Source organism: Chroicocephalus ridibundus, chromosome 21 (assembly GCF_963924245.1).
Source record: "Chroicocephalus ridibundus chromosome 21, bChrRid1.1, whole genome shotgun sequence".
Taxonomy (NCBI): domain Eukaryota; kingdom Metazoa; phylum Chordata; class Aves; order Charadriiformes; family Laridae; genus Chroicocephalus; species Chroicocephalus ridibundus.
This window is the reverse complement of record NC_086304.1, coordinates 839,678-857,506: the sequence shown is the minus strand read 5'-3', so window position 1 is coordinate 857,506 and position 17,829 is coordinate 839,678. Positions and strand designations below refer to the sequence as shown.

The 17,829-nt window shown below is 67.1% G+C and overlaps 1 protein-coding gene across 1 annotated transcript in view; it reads left to right on the top strand.

Moving 5' to 3' along the window:
- The window catches only part of MCL1 (MCL1 apoptosis regulator, BCL2 family member), a 35,859-nt gene extending 18,293 nt beyond the window's left edge, over window positions 1–17,566 (top strand). Inside the window, exon 6 of the mRNA XM_063357037.1 lies at window positions 17,487–17,566. The gene's annotated coding sequence lies outside the window, so the exon portion shown is untranslated. The remainder of the gene's footprint in view (window positions 1–17,486) is intronic.
- The last annotated feature ends 263 nt before the right edge of the window (window positions 17,567–17,829 follow it).

The following is a 17,829-nucleotide window of genomic DNA, read 5'->3' as shown; positions in this document are numbered from 1 at the left end:
ATTCGGACATATGTAAATTTTGGAGGCTGGCGCGGCGCCAAGTGGGAAAGGGGGGTTTTGACACTCTGAAGGCAGAAGGAAACCCTGCAGCCCCACGGGCTGTGGGGCCACGGGAGCAGCTGCCAAAGAGCTTTCCAAGGAGGCACGGCTTTCCCTGCTGGCTCTTCGGGCGTGGGAGATGTCTCCAGAGCCACGGCTCTATCGGAAAATGGTTTGGAGGAAAATTCGGGCCAGTGGAAAATGAAGAGCCGAAGAGCCAGGAGGGAAAGCCGTGCCTCATTGAAAAGCTCTTTGGCAGCCGCTCGCGTGGCCCCACCGCCCGTGGGGCTGCGGGCTTTGCGGCGGCCGTCAGCCTCGGCGCCACCGGCGCCCACGTGGCGCCGCCGCGCCAGCCTGCGAAGCATTTTCCGGTAGGGCCGCGGCTCTGGCCACAGCTCCCATGCCCGAAGAGCCAGGAGGGAAAGCCGTGCCTCGTTGGAAAGCTCTTTGGCAGCCGCTCGCGTGGCCCCACAGCCCGTGGGGCTGCGGGCTTTGCGGCGGCCGTCAGCCTCGGCGCCACCGGCGCCCACGTGGTCCGCCGCGCCAGCCTGCGAAGCATTTTCCGGTAGGGCCGCGGCTCTGGCCACAGCTCCCACGCCCGAAGAGCCAGGAGGGAAAGCCATGCCTCGTTGGAAAGCTCTTTGGCAGCCGCTCGCGTGGCCCCACAGCCCGTGGGGCTGCGGGCTTTGCGGCGGCCGTCCGCCTTGGTGCCACCGGCGCCCAAGTGGCGGTGCCGCGCCAGCCTGCGAAGCATTTTCCGGTAGGGCCGCGGCTCTGGCCACAGCTCCCACGCCCGAAGAGCCAGGAGGGAAAGCCGTGCCTCGTTGGAAAGCTCTTTGGCAGCCGCTCGCGTGGCCCCACAGCCCGTGGGGCTGCGGGCTTTGCGGCGGCCGTCAGCCTCGGCGCCACCGGCGCCCACGTGGCGCCGCCGCGCCAGCCTGCGAAGCATTTTCCGGTAGGGCCGCGGCTCTGGCCACAGCTCCCACGCCCGAAGAGCCAGGAGGGAAAGCCGTGCCTCGTTGGAAAGCTCTTTGGCAGCTGCTCGCGTGGCCCCACAGCCCGTGGGGCTGCGGGCTTTGCGGCGGCCGTCAGCCTCGGCGCCACCGGCGCCCACGTGGCGCCGCCGCGCCAGCCTGCGAAGCATTTTACGGTAGGGCCGCGGCTCTGGCCACAGCTCCCACGCCCGAAGAGCCAGGAGGGAAAGCCGTGCCTTGTTGGAAAGTTCTTTGGCAGCCGCTCGCATGGCCCCACAGCCCGTGGGGCTGCGTGCTTTGCGGCGGCCGTCAGCCTCGGCACCACCGGCGCCCACGTGGTGCCGCCGCGCCAGCCTGCGAAGCATTTTCCGGTAGGGCCGCGGCTCTGGCCACAGCTCCCACGCCCAAAGAGCCAGGAGGGAAAGCCGTGCGTCGTTGGAAAGCTCTTTGGCAGCCGCTCGCGTGGCCCCACCGCCCGTGGGGCTGCGGGCTTTGCGGCGGCCGTCAGCCTCGGCGCCACCGGCGCCCACGTGGCGCCGCCGCGCCAGCCTGCGAAGCATTTTCCGGTAGGGCCGCGGCTCTGGCCACAGCTCCCACGCCCGAAGAGCCAGGAGGGAAAGCCGTGCCTCGTTGGAAAGCTCTTTGGCAGCCGCTCGCATGGCCCCACAGCCCGTGGGGCTGCGGGCTTTGCGGCGGCCGTCAGCCTCGGCGCCACCAGCGACCACGTGGCGCCGCTGTGCCAGCCCGCGAAGCATTTTCGGGTAGGGCCGCGGCTCTGGCGACAGCTCCCACGCCCGAAGAGCCAGGAGGGAAAGCCGTGCCTCGTTGGAAAGCTCTTTGGCAGCCGCTCGCGTGGCCCCACAGCCCGTGGGGCTGCGGGCTTTGCGGCGGCCGTCAGCCTCGGCGCCACCAGCGCCCACGTGGCGCCGCTGTGCCAGCCCGCGAAGCATTTTCGGGTAGGGCCGCGGCTCTGGCGACAGCTCCCACGCCCGAAGAGCCAGGAGGGAAAGCCGTGCCTCGTTGGAAAGCTCTTTGGCAGCCGCTCGCGTGGCCCCACAGCCCGTGGGGCTGCGGGCTTTGCGGCGGCCGTCAGCCTCGGCGCCACCGGCGCCCACCTGGCGCCGCCGCGCCAGCCTGCGAAGCATTTTCCGGTAGGGCCGCGGCTCTGGCCACAGCTCCCACGCCCGAAGAGCCAGGAGGGAAAGCCGTGCCTCGTTGGAAAGCTCTTTGGCAGCCGCTCGCGTGGCCCCACAGCCCGTGGGGCTGCGGGCTTTGCGGCGGCCGTCAGCCTCGGCGCCACCAGCGCCCACGTTGCGCCGCCGCGGCAGCCTGCGAAGCATTTTCCGGTAGGGCCGCAGCTCTGGCCACAGCTCCGATGCCCGAAGAGCCAGGAGGGAAAGCCTTGCCTCGTTGGAAAGCTCTTTGGCAGCCGCTCGCGTGGCCCCACAGCCCGTGGGGCTGCGGGCTTTGCGGCGGCTGTCAGCCTCAGTGCCACCGGCGCCCATGTTGCGACGCTGCGCCAGCCTGCGAAGCATTTTCCGGTAGGGCCGCGTCTGTGGCCACAGCTCCCACGCCCGAAGAGCCAGGAGGGAAAGCCGTGCCTCGTTGGAAAGCTCTTTGGCAGCCGCTCGCGTGGCCCCACAGCCCGTGGGGCTGCGGGCTTTGCGTCTGCTGTCAGCCTCGGCGCCACCGGCGCCCACGTGGCGCCGCCGCGCCAGCCTGCGAAGCATTTTCGGGTAGGGCCGCGTCTCTGGCGACAGCTCCCACGCCCGAAGAGCCAGGAGGGAAAGCCGTGCCTCGTTGGAAAGCTCTTTGGCAGCCGCTCGCGTGGCCCGACAGCCCGTGGGGCTGCGGGCTTTGCGGCGGACGTCAGCCTCGGCGCCACCGGCGCCCACGTGGCGCCGCCGCGCCAGCCTGCGAAGCATTTTCCGGTAGGGCCGCGGCTCTGGCCACAGCTCCCACGCCCGAAGAGCCAGGAGGGAAAGCCGTGCCTCCTTGGAAAGCTCTTTGGCAGCTGCTCGCGTGGCCCCACAGCCCGTGGGGCTGCGGGCTTTGCGGCGGCCGTCAGCCTCGGCGCCACCGGCGCCCACGTGTCGCCGCCGCGCCAGCCTGCGAAGCATTTTCCGGTAGGGCCGCGGCTCTGGCGACAGCTCCCACGCCCGAAGAGCCAGGAGGGAAAGCCGTGCCTCGTTGGAAAGCTCTTTGGCAGCCACTCGCGTGGCCCCACAGCCCGTGGGGCTGCGGGCTTTGCGGCGGCCGTCAGCCTCGGCGCCACCGGCGCACACGTGGCGCCGCCGCGCCAGCCTGCGAAGCATTTTCCGGTAGGGCCGCGTCTGTGGCCACAGCTCCCACGCCCGAAGAGCCAGGAGGGAAAGCCGTGCCTCGTTGGAAAGCTCTTTGGCAGCCGCTCGCGTGGCCCCACAGCCCGTGGGGCTGCGGGCTTTGCGTCGGCCGTCAGCCTCGGTGCCACCGGCGCCCATGTTGCGACGCTGTGCCAGCCTGCGAAGCATTTTCCGGTAGGGCCGCGTCTGTGGCCACAGCTCCCACGCCCGAAGAGCCAGGAGGGACAGCCGTGCCTCGTTGGAAAGCTCTTTGGGAGCCGCTCGTGTGGCCCCACAGCCTGTGGGGCTGCGGGCTTTGCGGTGGCCGTCAGCCTTGGCGCTACCGGCGCCCACGGGGCGCCGCCGCGCCAGCCTGCGAAGCATTTTCCGGTAGGGCCACGGCTCTGGCCACAGCTCCCACGCCCGAAGAGCCAGGAGGGAAAGCCGTGCCTCGTTGGAAAGCTCTTTGTTAGCCGCTCGCGTGGCCCCACCGCCCGTGGGGCTGCGGGGTTTGCGGCGACCGTCAGTCTCGACGCCACCTGCGCCCAATGGCACCGTCGCGCCAGCCTGCGAAGCATTTTCCTGTAGGGCCGCAGCTCTGGCGACAGCTCCCACGCCCGAAGAGCCAGGAGGGAAAGCCGTGCCTCGTTGGAAAGCTCTTTGGCAGCCGCTCGCAGGGCCCCACAGCCCGTGGGGCTGCGGGCTTTGCGGCGGCCGTCAGCCTTGGCGCCACCGGCACCCACGTGGCGCCGCCGCGCGAGCCTGCGAAGCATTTTCCGGTAGGGCCGCGGCTCTGGCCACAGCTCCCACGCCCAAAGAGCCAGGAGGGAAAGCCGTGCCTCGTTGGAAAGCTCTTTGGCAGCCGCTCGCAGGGCCCCACAGCCCGTGGGGCTGCGGGCTTTGCGGCGGCCGTCAGCCTCGGCGCCACCGGCGCCCACGTGGCGCCACCGCGCCAGCCTGCGAAGCATTTTCCGGTAGGGCCGCGTCCGTGGCCAGAGCTCCCACGCCTGAAGAGCCAGGAGGGAAAGCCGTGCCTCGTTGGAAAGCTCTTTGGCAGCCGCTCGCGTGGCCCCACAGCCCGTGGGGCTGCGGGCTTTGCGGCGGCCGTCAGCCTCGGCGCCACCGGCGCCCAAGTGGCGCCGCCGCGCAAGTCTGCGAAGCATTTTCTGGTAGGGCCGCGGCTCTGGCCACAGCTCCCACGCCCGAAGAGCCAGGAGGGAAAGCCGTGCCTCGTTGGAAAGCTCTTTGGCAGCCGCTCGTGTGGCCCCACAGCCCGTGTGGCTGCGGGCTTTGCGGCGGCCGTCAGCCTCGGCGCCACCGGCACCCACGTCGCGCCGCCGCGCCAGCCTGCGAAGCATTTTCCGGTAGGGCCGCGGCTGTGGCCACTGGTCCCACGCCCGAAGAGCCAGGAGGGAAAGCCGTGCCTCCTTGGAAAGCTCTTTGGTAGCCGCTCGCGTGGCCCGACAGCCCGTGGGGCTGCGGGCTTTGCGGCGGCCGTCAGCCTCGGCGCCACCGGCGCCCACGTGGCGCCGCCGCAGTAGCGTGCAAAGCATTTTCTAGTAGGGCCGCGGCTCTGGCCACAGCTCCCATGCCCGAAGAGCCAGGAGGGAAAGCCGTGCCTCGTTGGAAAGCTCTTTGGCAGCCGCTCGCGTGGCCCCACAGCCCGTGGTCCTGCGGGCTTTGCGGCGGCCGTCAGCCTCGGCGCCACCGGCGCCCAACTGGCGCCGCCGCGCCAGCCTGCGAAGCATTTTCCGGTAGGGCCGCGGCTCTGGCGACAGCTCCCACGCCCGAAGAGCCAGGAGGGAAAGCCGTGCCTAGTTGGAAAGCTCTTTGGTAGCCGCTCGCGTGGCCCGACAGCCCGTGGGGCTGCGGGCTTTGCGGCGGCCGTCAGCCTCGGGGCCACCGGCGCCCACGTGGCGCCGCCGCGCCAGCCTGCGAAGCATTTTCCGGTAGGGCCGCGGCTCTGGCGACAGCTCCCACGCCCGAAGAGCCAGGAGGGAAAGCCGTGCCTCGTTGGAAAGCTCTTTGGCAGCCACTCGCGTGGCCCCACAGCCCGTGGGGCTGCGGGCTTTGCGTCGGCCGTCAGCCTCGGCGCCACCGGCGCACACGTGGCGCCGCCGCGCCAGCCTGCGAAGCATTTTCCGGTAGGGCCGCGTCTGTGGCCACAGCTCCCACGCCCGAAGAGCCAGGAGGGACAGCCGTGCCTCGTTGGAAAGCTCTTTGGGAGCCGCTCGTGTGGCCCCACAGCCTGTGGGGCTGCGGGCTTTGCGGTGGCCGTCAGCCTTGGCGCTACCGGCGCCCACGGGGCGCCGCCGCGCCAGCCTGCGAAGCATTTTCCGGTAGGGCCACGGCTCTGGCCACAGCTCCCACGCCCGAAGAGCCAGGAGGGAAAGCCGTGCCTCGTTGGAAAGCTCTTTGGTAGCCGCTCGCGTGGCCCCACCGCCCGTGGGGCTGCGGGGTTTGCGGCGACCGTCAGTCTCGACGCCACCTGCGCCCAATGGCACCGTCGCGCCAGCCTGCGAAGCATTTTCCGGTAGGGCTGCAGCTCTGGCGACAGCTCCCACGCCCGAAGAGCCAGGAGGGAAAGCCGTGCCTCGTTGGAAAGCTCTTTGGCAGCCGCTCGCAGGGCCCCACAGCCCGTGGGGCTGCGGGCTTTGCGGCGGCCGTCAGCCTTGGCGCCACCGGCACCCACGTGGCGCCGCCGCGCGAGCCTGCGAAGCATTTTCCGGTAGGGCCGCGGCTCTGGCCACAGCTCCCACGCCCAAAGAGGCAGGAGGGAAAGCCGTGCCTCGTTGGAAAGCTCTTTGGCAGCCGCTCGCAGGGCCCCACAGCCCGTGGGGCTGCGGGCTTTGCGGCGGCCGTCAGCCTCGGCGCCACCGGCGCCCACGTGGCGCCACCGCGCCAGCCTGCGAAGCATTTTCCGGTAGGGCCGCGTCCGTGGCCAGAGCTCCCACGCCTGAAGAGCCAGGAGGGAAAGCCGTGCCTCGTTGGAAAGCTCTTTGGCAGCCGCTCGCGTGGCCCCACAGCCCGTGGGGCTGCGGGCTTTGCGGCGGCCGTCAGCCTCGGCGCCACCGGCGCCCAAGTGGCGCCGCCGCGCAAGTCTGCGAAGCATTTTCTGGTAGGGCCGCGGCTCTGGCCACAGCTCCCACGCCCGAAGAGCCAGGAGGGAAAGCCGTGCCTCGTTGGAAAGCTCTTTGGCAGCCGCTCGTGTGGCCCCACAGCCCGTGTGGCTGCGGGCTTTGCGGCGGCCGTCAGCCTCGGCGCCACCGGCACCCACGTCGCGCCGCCGCGCCAGCCTGCGAAGCATTTTCCGGTAGGGCCGCGGCTGTGGCCACTGGTCCCACGCCCGAAGAGCCAGGAGGGAAAGCCGTGCCTCCTTGGAAAGCTCTTTGGTAGCCGCTCGCGTGGCCCGACAGCCCGTGGGGCTGCGGGCTTTGCGGCGGCCGTCAGCCTCGGCGCCACCGGCGCCCACGTGGCGCCGCCGCAGTAGCGTGCAAAGCATTTTCTAGTAGGGCCGCGGCTCTGGCCACAGCTCCCATGCCCGAAGAGCCAGGAGGGAAAGCCGTGCCTCGTTGGAAAGCTCTTTGGCAGCCGCTCGCGTGGCCCCACACCCGTGGTCCTGCGGGCTTTGCGGCGGCCGTCAGCCTCGGCGCCACCGGTGCCCAACTGGCGCCGCCGCGCCAGCCTGCGAAGCATTTTCCGGTAGGGCCGCGGCTCTGGCGACAGCTCCCATGCCCGAAGAGCCAGGAGGGAAAGCCGTGCCTAGTTGGAAAGCTCTTTGGTAGCCGCTCGCGTGGCCCGACAGCCCGTGGGGCTGCGGGCTTTGCGGCGGCCGTCAGCCTCGGGGCCACCGGCGCCCACGTGGCGCCGCCGCGCCAGCCTGCGAAGCATTTTCCGGTAGGGCCGCGGATCTGGCCACAGCTCCCACGCCCGAAGAGCCAGGAGGGAAAGCCGTGCCTCGTTGGAAAGCTCTTTGGCAGCCGCTCACGTGGCCCCAGAGGCTATGGGCTGCGGGATTTGCGGCGGCCGTCAGCTTCGGCGCCACCGGCGCCCACGTGGCGCCGCCTCGCTAGCCTGCGAAGCATTTTCCGGTAGGGCCGCGGCTCTTGCCATAGCTCCCACGCCCGAAGAGCCAGGAGGGAAAGCCGTGCCTCGTTGGAAAGCTCTTTGGCAGCCGCTCGCGTGGCCCCACAGCCCGTGGGGCTGCGGGCTTTGCGGCGGCCGTCAGCCTCGGGGCCACCAGCGCCCACGTGGCGCCGCCGCACTAACGTGCGAAGCATTTTCCAGTAGGGCCGCGGCTCTGGCCACAGCTCCCACGCCCGAAGAGCCAGGAGGGAAAGCCGTGCCTCGTTGGAAAGCTCTTTGGCAGCCGCTCGCGTGGCCCCACAGCCCGTGGGGCTGCGGGCTTTGCGGCGGCCGTCAGCCTCGGCGCCACCGGCGCCCACCTGGCGCCGCCGCGCCAGCCTGCGAAGCATTTTCGGGTAGGGCCGCGGCTCTGGCCACAGCTCCCACGCCCGAAGAGCCAGGAGGGAAAGCCGTGCCTCCTTGGAAAGCTCTTTGGTAGCCGCTCGCGTGGTCCAACCGCCCCTGGCACTGCGGGCTTTGCGGCGGCCATCAGCCTCGGCGCCACCGGCGCCCACCTGGTGCCGCCGCGCCAGTCTGCGAAGCATTTTCTGTTAGGGCCGCGGCTCTGGCCACAGCTTCCACGCCCGAAGAGCCAGGAGGGAAAGCCGTGCCTAGTTGGAAAGCTCTTTGGCAGCCGCTCGCGTGGCCCCACAGGCTATGGGGCTGCGGGATTTGCGGTGGCCGTCAGGTTCGGCGCCACCGGTGCCCACGTGGCGCCGCCTCGCCAGCCTGCGAAGCATTTTCCGGTAGGGCCGCGGCTCTTGCCATAGCTCCCACGCCCGAAGAGCCAGGAGGGGAAGCCGTGCCTAGTTGGAAAGCCCTTTGGCAGCCGCTTGCGTGGCCCCACAGCCCGTGGGGCTGCGGGCTTTGCGGCGGCCGTCAGCCTCGGCGCCACCGGCGCCCACGTGGCGCCGCCGCACTAGCGTGCGAAGCATTTTCCAGTAGGGCCGCGGCTCTGGCCACAGCTCCCACGCCCGAAGAGCCAGGAGGGAAAGCCGTGCCTCGTTGGAAAGCTCTTTGGCAGCCGCTCACGTGGCCCCACAGCCCGTGGGGCTGCGGGCTTTGCGGCGGCCGTCAGCCTCGGTGCCACCGGCGCCCACGTGGCGCCGCCGCGCCAGCCTGTGAAGCATTTTCCGGTAGGGCCGCGGCTGTGGCCACAGCTCCCACGCCCGAAGAGCCAGGAAGGAAAGCCTTGCCTCGTTGGAAAGCTCTTTGGCAGCCGCTCGCGTGGCCCCACAGCCCGTGGGGCTGCGGGCTTTGCGGCGGCCGTCAGCCTCGGCGCCACCGGCGCCCACGTGGCGCCGCCGCGCCAGCCTGCGAAGCATTTTCCGGTAGGTACACGTCTCAGGCCACAGCTCCCATGACCGAAGAGCCAGGAAGGAAAGCCGTGCCTCGTTGGAAAGCTCTTTGGCAGCCGCTCGCGTGGCCCCACAGCCCGTGGGGCTGCGGGCTTTGCGGCGGCCGTCAGCCTCGGCGCCACCGGCGCCCACCTGGCGCCGCCGCGCCAGCCTGCGAAGCATTTTCCGGTAGGGCCGTGGCTCTGGCCACAGCTCCCACGCCCGAAGAGCCAGGAGGGAAAGCCGTGCCTCGTTGGAAAGCTCTTCGGCAGCCGCTCGCGTGGCCCCACAGCCCGTGGGGCTGCGGGCTTTGCGGCGGCCGTCAGCCTCGGCGCCACCGGCACCCACGTCGTGCCACCGCGCCAGCCTGCAAAGCATTTTCCGGTAGGGCCGCGGCTGTGGCCACAGCTCCCACGCCCGAAGAGCCAGGAGGGAAAGCCGTGCCTCGTTGGAAAGCTCTTTGGCAGCCGCCCGCGTGGCCCCACAGCCCGTGGGGCTGCGGGCTTTGCGGCGGCCGTCAGCCTCGGCGCCACCGGCGCCCACGTGGCGCCGCCGCGCCAGCCTGCGAAGCATTTTCCGGTAGGGCCGCGGCTCTGGCCACAGCTCCCACGCCCGAAGAGCCAGGAGGGAAAGCCGTGCCTCGTTGGAAAGCTCTTTGGCAGCCGCTCACGTGGCCCCACAGCCCGTGGGGCTGCGGGCTTTGCGGCGGCCGTCAGCCTCGGTGCCACCGGCGCCCACGTGGCGCCGCCGCGCCAGCCTGTGAAGCATTTTCCGGTAGGGCCGCGGCTGTGGCCACAGCTCCCACGCCCGAAGAGCCAGGAAGGAAAGCCTTGCCTCGTTGGAAAGCTCTTTGGCAGCCGCTCGCGTGGCCCCACAGCCCGTGGGGCTGCGGGCTTTGCGGCGGCCGTCAGCCTCGGCGCCACCGGCGCCCACGTGGCGCCGCCGCGCCAGCCTGCGAAGCATTTTCCGGTAGGTACACGTCTCAGGCCACAGCTCCCATGACCGAAGAGCCAGGAAGGAAAGCCGTGCCTCGTTGGAAAGCTCTTTGGCAGCCGCTCGCGTGGCCCCACAGCCCGTGGGGCTGCGGGCTTTGCGGCGGCCGTCAGCCTCGGCGCCACCGGCGCCCACCTGGCGCCGCCGCGCCAGCCTGCGAAGCATTTTCCGGTAGGGCCGTGGCTCTGGCCACAGCTCCCACGCCCGAAGAGCCAGGAGGGAAAGCCGTGCCTCGTTGGAAAGCTCTTCGGCAGCCGCTCGCGTGGCCCCACAGCCCGTGGGGCTGCGGGCTTTGCGGCGGCCGTCAGCCTCGGCGCCACCGGCACCCACGTCGTGCCACCGCGCCAGCCTGCAAAGCATTTTCCGGTAGGGCCGCGGCTGTGGCCACAGCTCCCACGCCCGAAGAGCCAGGAGGGAAAGCCGTGCCTCGTTGGAAAGCTCTTTGGCAGCCGCCCGCGTGGCCCCACAGCCCGTGGGGCTGCGGGCTTTGCGGCGGCCGTCAGCCTCGGCGCCACCGGCGCCCACGTGGCGCCGCCGCGCCAGCCTGCGAAGCATTTTCCGGTAGGGCCGCGGCTCTGGCCACAGCTCCCACGCCCGAAGAGCCAGGAGGGAAAGCCGTACCTCGTTGGAAAGCTCTTTGGCAGCCGCTCGCGTGGCCCCACAGCTCGTGGGGCTGCGGGCTTTGCGACGGCCGTCAGCCTCGGTGCCACCGGCGCCCACGTGGCGCCGCCGCACTAGCGTGCGAAGCATTTCCCAGTAGGGCCGCGGCTCTGGCCACAGCTCCCACGCCCGAAGAGCCAGGAGGGAAAGCCGTGCCTCGTTGGAAAGCTCTTTGGCAGCCGCTCACGTGGCCCCACAGCCCGTGGGGCTGCGGGCTTTGCGGCGGCCGTCAGCCTCGGCGCCACCGGCGCCCACCTGGCGCCGCCGCGCCAGCCTGCGAAGCATTTTCCGGTAGGGCCGCGGCTGTGGCCACAGCTGCCACGCCCGAAGAGCCAGGAAGGAAAGCCGTGCCTCGTTGGAAAGCTCTTTGGCAGCCGCTCGCGTGGCCCCACAGCCCGTGGGGTTGTGGGCTTTGCGGCGGCCGTCAGCCTCGGCGCCACCGGCGCCCACGTGGCGCCGCCGCGCCAGCCTGCGAAGCATTTTCCGGTAGGTCCACGTCTCAGGCCACAGCTCCCATGCCCGAAGAGCCAGGAAGGAAAGCCGTGCCTCGTTGGAAAGCTCTTTGGCAGCCGCTCGCGTGGCCCCACAGCCCGTGGGGCTGCGGGCTTTGCGGCGGCCGTCAGCCTCGGCGCCACCGGCGCCCACGTCGCGCCGCCGCGCCAGCCTGCGAAGCATTTTCCGGTAGGGCCGCGGCTCTGGCCACAGCTCCCACGCCCGAAGAGCCAGGAGGGAAAGCTGTGCCTCGTTGGAAAGCTCTTTGGCAGGCGCTCGTGTGGCCCCACAGCCCGTGGGGTTGCGGGCTTTGCGGCGGCCGTCAACCTCGGCGCCACCGGCGCCCACGTGGCGCCGCCGCGCCAGCCTGCGAAGCATTTTCCGGTAGGGCCGCGGCTCTGGCCACAGCTCCCACGCCCGAAGAGCCAGGAGGGAAAGCCGTGCCTCGTTGGAAAGCTCTTCGGCAGCCGCTCGCGTGGCCCCACAGCCCGTGGGGCTGCGGGCTTTGCGGCGGCCGTCAGCCTCGGCGCCACCGGCACCCACGTCGTGCCACCGCGCCAGCCTGCAAAGCATTTTCCGGTAGGGCCGCGGCTGTGGCCACAGCTCCCACGCCCGAAGAGCCAGGAGGGAAAGCCGTGCCTCGTTGGAAAGCTCTTTGGCAGCCGCTCGCGTGGCCCCACAGCCCGTGGGGCTGCGGGCTTTGCGGCGGCCGTCAGCCTTGGCGCCACCGGCGCCCACGTGGCGCCGCCGCACTAGCCTGCGAAGCATTTTCCGGTAGGGCCGCGGCTCTGGCCACAGCTCCCATGCCCAAAGAGCCAGGAGGGAAAGCCGTGCCTCGTTGGAAAGCTCTTTGGCAGCCGCTCGCGTGGCCCCACAGCCCGTGGGGCTGCGGGCTTTGCGGCGGCCGTCAGCCTCGGCGCCACCGGCGCACACGTGGCGCCGCCGCGCCAGCCTGCGAAGCATTTTCCGGTAGGGCCGCGGCTCTGGCCACAGCTCCCACGCCCGAAGAGCCAGGAGGGAAAGCCGTGCCTCGTTGGAAAGCTCTTTGGCAGCCGCTCACGTGGCCCCACAGCCCGTGGGGCTGCGGGCTTTGCGGCGGCCGTCAGCCTCGGCGCCACCGGCGCCCACCTGGCGCCGCCGCGCCAGCCTGCGAAGCATTTTCCGGTAGGGCCGCGGCTGTGGCCACAGCTGCCACGCCCGAAGAGCCAGGAAGGAAAGCCGTGCCTCGTTGGAAAGCTCTTTGGCAGCCGCTCGCGTGGCCCCACAGCCCGTGAGGTTGTGGGCTTTGCGGCGGCCGTCAGCCTCGGCGCCACCGGCGCCCACGTGGCGCCGCCGCGCCAGCCTGCGAAGCATTTTCCGGTAGGTCCACGTCTCAGGCCACAGCTCCCATGCCCGAAGAGCCAGGAAGGAAAGCCGTGCCTCGTTGGAAAGCTCTTTGGCAGCCGCTCGCGTGGCCCCACAGCCCGTGGGGCTGCGGGCTTTGCGGCGGCCGTCAGCCTCGGCGCCACCGGCGCCCACGTCGCGCCGCCGCGCCAGCCTGCGAAGCATTTTCCGGTAGGGCCGCGGCTCTGGCCACAGCTCCCACGCCCGAAGAGCCAGGAGGGAAAGCTGTGCCTCGTTGGAAAGCTCTTTGGCAGGCGCTCGCATGGCCCCACAGCCCGTGGGGTTGCGGGCTTTGCGGCGGCCGTCAACCTCGGCGCCACCGGCGCCCACGTGGCGCCGCCGCGCCAGCCTGCGAAGCATTTTCCGGTAGGGCCGCGGCTCTGGCCACAGCTCCCACGCCCGAAGAGCCAGGAGGGAAAGCCGTGCCTCGTTGGAAAGCTCTTCGGCAGCCGCTCGCGTGGCCCCACAGCCCGTGGGGCTGCGGGCTTTGCGGCGGCCGTCAGCCTCGGCGCCACCGGCACCCACGTCGTGCCACCGCGCCAGCCTGCAAAGCATTTTCCGGTAGGGCCGCGGCTGTGGCCACAGCTCCCACGCCCGAAGAGCCAGGAGGGAAAGCCGTGCCTCGTTGGAAAGCTCTTTGGCAGCCGCTCGCGTGGCCCCACAGCCCGTGGGGCTGTGGGCTTTGCGGCGGCCGTCAGCCTCGGCGCCACCGGCGCCCACGTGGCGCCGCCGCACTAGCCTGCGAAGCATTTTCCGGTAGGGCCGCGGCTCTGGCCACAGCTCCCACGCCCGAAGAGCCAGGAGGGAAAGCCGTGCCTCGTTGGAAAGCTCTTTGGCAGCCGCTCGCGTGGCCCCACAGCCCGTGGTGCTGCGGGCTTTGCGGCGGCCGTCAGCCTCGGCGCCACCGGCGCACACGTGGCGCCGCCGCGCCAGCCTGCGAAGCATTTTCCGGTAGGGCCGCGGCTGTGGCCACAGCTCCCACGCCCGAAGAGCCAGGAGGGAAAGCCGTGCCTCGTTGGAAAGCTCTTTGGCAGCCGCTTGCGTGGCCCCACAGCCCGTGGGGCTGCGGGCTTTGCGGCGGCCGTCAGCCTCGGCGCCACCGGCGCACACGTGGCGCCGCCGCGCCAGCCTGCGAAGCATTTTCCGGTACGTTACTTCCGGGTGGTCACGTGGGGAGCGGCGTCTGCCGGCCGCGTTTCCGTCGGGCGGGAGGATGGTAGGCGGCCCCCGCTCCCGGGACGGTTCCCCCCCGCCCCGCGTCCCCCTCCCGCGTCCCCGGGCTCCCAGGCCGGCCCCGGCCCCGCCCCCCCCGTCCTCCGGCTCGGACCCCCCAGCTCTAGGGACGGTTCCCCCCCCGTGTCCCGGCCCCGGGCTCCCAGGCCGGCCCCGGCCCCGGCCCCCCCCCCGCGTCCTCCGCCTCGGACCCCCCTCCCTTCCCCCCTCGCGTCCCCCCGCATCGGGACAGTTCTCCCCCCGTGTCCCCGGGTTCCCGGGCCGGAACCCCCCTGCTCCCGGGCCGGCATCCCCCCGCTCCCGGGCCTGCAGCCCCCCCGCTCCCTGTTCCTTTGCGAGGAGACGGGCCCCGGCCCTCCTCCCCAGCCGAGGCACTGCCGGCAGATGTCCTCCCCCCGTCCCGTTCCCGACAGCGGCGGCCGCCCCTGGCTGCGCTTGGTCGCCTCTCGATGCAGGTGCCAGGAGCATCCGGGTGGGGAAAGCAGCGTCTCCAGGAGCTCCTGCTGCAGGGGGGGCTCCCGCTGGGGCGAGTGGTCGGGGAACTGCTGCCCCTTCTCTTTCTCTCCCGGAGGCCGCGGTTGTCCGCTCCTCCCCGGGGTTGTCGTGGGCTGCCTTTGCCACAGACTTGCCTGGGCTGTCTCCGTTCAGCCCCGTTCTCCCTCCTGGTGTGGGCGACCTGGGACTGGTGGACGTTTACTGGCTTTGAACAGGAGCTGCTGTGGGTGAAGCTTAAGATGCTTGAAAAACGTGAAACAGCCAGAGAACAACATCAAGGTGATTCAGCCAGAAGGTGCTTCCTGCGGCAGGGAAGAGACAGCCAAGCATTTCTGGGTGAGGAAGGGTCCCCTCTGAGTTGTCCTCAGCAGACCAGATTGCTGATATGTACCGCAGGGTCCGTACGCGTATCCAAAATCACGGTATGGCCATGGGGAAGGGTTGTGTGCGTGCAAGGCTGCACATCTGGGAAGCTTCATATCGCAAGAGCTGTAAGACACCGCTGTGTTCTCTTAGGTGGAGGATGGTCAAGTGACCAGCGCTGCAGAAGAGGAAGGGACAGAGAAAGAGAGAGGCACCTGAACTGGAAAATTCTGTGGGCAGCGCTGAAAGCAGGAGCTGCGGTGAGTCCCAGGCTTTGGGGCCGTGTCCCACTCGTCAGGAGCCTCCGTTGGCTGCAGTCTTCACAGACCTTCACGAAAGAAGGACGCTTTAGATTGCCACCTAGCTTTACGCCAGAAGTTTTTTTCCTGTCTTGGCAGAATGCCAGCTGCCAGCGTTTCTCCGTGGTCGCCCTTCCTTCTGCCGTGATGGTACAGGACAGACGGAAAGAATCCGGAGTGCTCTGCGAGTACGAGGTGCGTCTGCGATGCGCGTCTGCTTTTTTCCTGAGGTACTTGTAGTGTGGACTCTGAAGTTAACGGGAAGGATGTGCCAGCACTCCTCCTATAGTTTTTCTGTGAAATATTTTAACAAAATCCTTGTCGCTTCCCGCTGTCAGGAAAGAGGGGAGGGTAAGTGACTTCAGATTTGTAAATTCTCAGCGGCACGGACTAAGGTGAGATAAATCTCAAGGTCCATACAGAAACATTTATTAGCTTACCAAAATGGTTAGTATAGATCTTAACAAGCCCACGATAATTGGTTAGGTATATAAAAAATTATGGCAGGTGTTGGGGTGTACATTGTGTTAGTTAACACCAGGTGTAGGACAACTTACGGCAAGTGGTGCTTAAGGTCGTACTTAAGGTCATCACTTCACAGCTCTAACTGTTACTTAACAATTCCAAGAGAAAAGAGAAACTGAGGGACAGAGAGAGGAAAAGACAGAGAAAAAGACAGAGATAAAGAGATCGCGGGTCCTGGTTCCAGCGTCTTTTTCAGGGATTCTTCCCAGGCATAATCTTCTTCTTTCTTGGGAAGAATCTTCCCAGGCACTATCTATTTCTTTTGTTTCTTTTTTGTTCCCTCGGGGCACTTGTTTTCCCCTTTTACGTTTGCTGAATCAGCACGGTCCGCCCTCCTTGCTGAGGACGGGCTCAGCTCAGGTTTCTCCCTTCTCCCCGGTGACGTGTGCCATGATTTGGGTGGAGAGACGAGTGCCATGGTCACACATGTTTAGCGTGATCTCTGTAATCTTCATTAGCACATGCAGGGCGTGCGCTTTCACGTGCGTTTCGCGGATAATGAAGCAAAGGTCACTCATGGGACACAACGGCCTCGAGAACTGAGAACGAGCGAGCTCACGGCACGAGCGGCAGAACCGACCTGTCTTCACCAGACAGTTCTCCCACACTTTCAGCCGCCAGAAGTGTGAGCCTCATCAGCTGTTTGAAGGCCAGGCCTGCGTTATTTATTTCCTTGCGAGTGTTTGAGGCGTTCCACTGAAGGCTTGGAGGGGCTCCTGCCCCTCGGCAGGGAATTTACAGTCCGTCCCTCACAATCCTAAAAACAAAATAAAGTCTGTCCTGGAGCACGTTACGCCTCTGCAAAGCTTACTTCCCTCCATTTATTTTTCTCTTCCTGAAAGCATATTCTTCTCTTTCTGGGTGCTCACTGTCAAACGATACTGTGAAAATAATTCTGTACTAGAAGAGGGAAGGAACTGTTTGTAAGAGTTCACGTGTCCAGAAGAAGCAGGCTTTGCTTTCACGATAAAAACTTTATGCTTTCTCAGTCAATAAGTCTTTAAAATATTCACAGCGGTACTCGAAAACCTCACTGAGATACTGGCATCTGTCCTAAAGGCGATTGAGGTCAAAGAGGAGACATGGACAAAACGGGACAAACGGGCATCGCCTCTCTGCGTTCTCCAGGCTTTGCCGTGAAGCATCAGCAGCGTTTAACTCGTGACGGCGAATCCTGTGGTTTTGGTTGTGGTTTTGGTGAGTTACGGCTTCAACAATGTCCTTTTTCTGTAACCTCGGGAGGAAGTTCATTTCCTTCCGCAGGCCCAAGTGCCGCGCGTCTCCCCCCAGTTGCTGGCATTGCCGGCCTTTGGGTTCTCGGTTGGAACAGTCGAGATACCATAAAAACGCGTTCCTCTGCGCCTTCAGCACAGCCAAAAGCATTCGCGAATCTGCCGGTCCTTTTTGGTAGCCCTACGGATCGCGGCGCCAGCGATTTGATTCCCCGCCCCCAAAAGTAAAACCATTTGGAGGAGTTTTTTCTCTCACTGATTTTTCTATGTTAAATGAAGCTAAAAAAAAAAAAGTGAGAGTTGTATAATCGACAAACTGACTTGCGTAGTTTAAACTGCAGCCGCCTAAACGGCTGTAGTGTACAATTTATGAGGTGTCCCTGGGCAGTTAGGTATTTGTTCGAAATGTTTAAAAGGAGAGACAACTGAATGTTACGCGGTTTTCCCCCCGTTTTTTTGGCAGAGTGCTCTGAAGTACTTTACTTCTGTCTGGCTTTCAGTGCCGCCTTTTCCCGGCAGCCAGTAGTGTCTCTCTCGGGCAGCGCCGCTGCCCCGATGTCCCTCCTCCTCCTCGTGTAGCACACAAAAAACCCCCCGTGGTCAAATCATAGCTGTGTATTTTGGAGACGGATAGTTTAGTAGTATCCGTTCACAGCTGTGCAAGTTAAATTAGCGCCGAAGGAAAGCCAAGTACTTTCACAGGGTAAGTATTTTCACTGGGTGGATGTAAACTTCATGCACACCTTCTCAGTGAAAGGGAAAGGGCCAGGCGTTTCCCAGCACCAGCCGGAGGGTTCGCCCTTATGCTAAGAACGTGTTCAAAATGGCACTGATTAGTCTTAATCCTGACTTTTAAGAGTTCAGATGGCGCTGGCTTTTGAAGGCTGTGCTGTATTTCGAGCTGAGCTGTTTCCCCAGCTCCTGTCCCGTCCCTCCGTCTGACGGAATTCCTCTGCTCTCTTCTGTGCTGTTTTTTTGGGATGCTGAGCTATAATTGGGGATTTTTGTTTTCCAGGTGCCTCGTCGTAGGCGTCTCGTGCTGCTCGAGAGATGCCCCAGCCCAGGTTTGCAGCCGGTGGCGGAGCCCCCCTGAGGAGAAGGGGCCAGCCCTGGATCTGGGCGTTTTGAGCCTTTTTTTGGGGTGAATAGAAGGGTGTCTGTGTGTGTGTCTTGGGGGGTGATGGTGTCATTTGGGGCACCCCGATGTCACTGGGGCAGCGATGATGCAGCAGAGGAGCAGGTGAGTGGGAGATGGGGGGGGGTTACGTGGAGTTGCCCCCCCAAAAGAAGTGGGTCGCGGCCCCAGAATGTCTGAAAATTCTTGGGATGCATTAAAAAATGTGAAAACCTGTAACTAT